Raw genomic sequence first — 1,149 nt, forward strand, 5'->3', positions numbered from 1 at the left:
GGGGCCAGATTTGAACTCAGGTTGTCCTGACTCCAGGGCCACTATTCCATTCACTGTGTGACCTAGACACCTCAATTCCAAATTTCTTTAAAGAGATCTTGAAAATGACTTAGGACTACTTCCGACCTCTGTTTTAGCACTTTTCTTGTGTGAGTTCTCAAAAAAAATAATCTTCTAGGCAAATGTACTTTTACTAGTCAAATAAATAGCCAGACCATTACAGCTGTTGTCTCTACAGCAAAGTTTTAATGATTGGCAGATCAGGAGGAGAAAGGAACTTTGAGTCTGGTATTTTATTTTTTCAGGTGATATTCAGAATATTCATAATTCAATTCAGATAGAAGTGAATCAGTTTCCTGGCATACGACAAGTATATTTCCCAGTAATTAGAGGCATACAACAATGAGATGAGCAGAACAAATGTTTATTTTGGTAGGCAGTTATACCTCTTCTCTTCCACATTTTCCTTTGGAAATATTCAATTTATCTCTTCTGGATCTTGTCCCTATCAATAATCAGTGTGGTTTCATCAGCAATGAATAGTTGAGATGTACCAATGATCTTTGGTCCATTAATAATCTTCAGGGTAACATAAAAGTGTTTTGGATTGTTATCAGTATAAAATTGATTTTCATTAGCCTTCTTAATGAGTCAAGTATCCTCCATCTCTCTAAGCTGAACTTAAACTTTACTTTTGAGGTAGTTAAATGCTACTTACTTAGACATGAATAAACTATCCTGCTGCTAAACCCTGTCTAATTCTTATTTGTTTCTGCTTTTATTGTTCTTTTTACTATTTAGTGGCTTCTGAATTCCCCCATCATTTTTTTTTCTTTCTTTTTTTTGGAGGGGGGAGGACAGGGTGATTGGGTTTAAGTGACTTCCCCAAGCACACACAGCAAATAAGTGTTAAGTTTCTGAGGCGGGATTTTGAACTCAGGCCCTCCTGATTCAAGGGCTTCTGCTCTATTCACTGTGCCACTTAGCTGCCCCTCCCTTTACATTTTCATCAAAATACTCTTGACATTGCTACTGTTCTAGCACAGAAGAGTTAATATTGTGATAGAAACAAAATCTCTGAAAGCTTCCCAATACTTTTCTGTTTCATTATTGCCAACTATGTTGGTTCAGCTTTCCCTTCAAGTTAAC

This window comes from Petaurus breviceps, unplaced genomic scaffold, assembly GCF_028583685.1.
Source record: "Petaurus breviceps papuanus isolate PSGF00001 unplaced genomic scaffold, PetGlider_PUasm1.0 213, whole genome shotgun sequence".
NCBI classification, from domain to species: domain Eukaryota; kingdom Metazoa; phylum Chordata; class Mammalia; order Diprotodontia; family Petauridae; genus Petaurus; species Petaurus breviceps.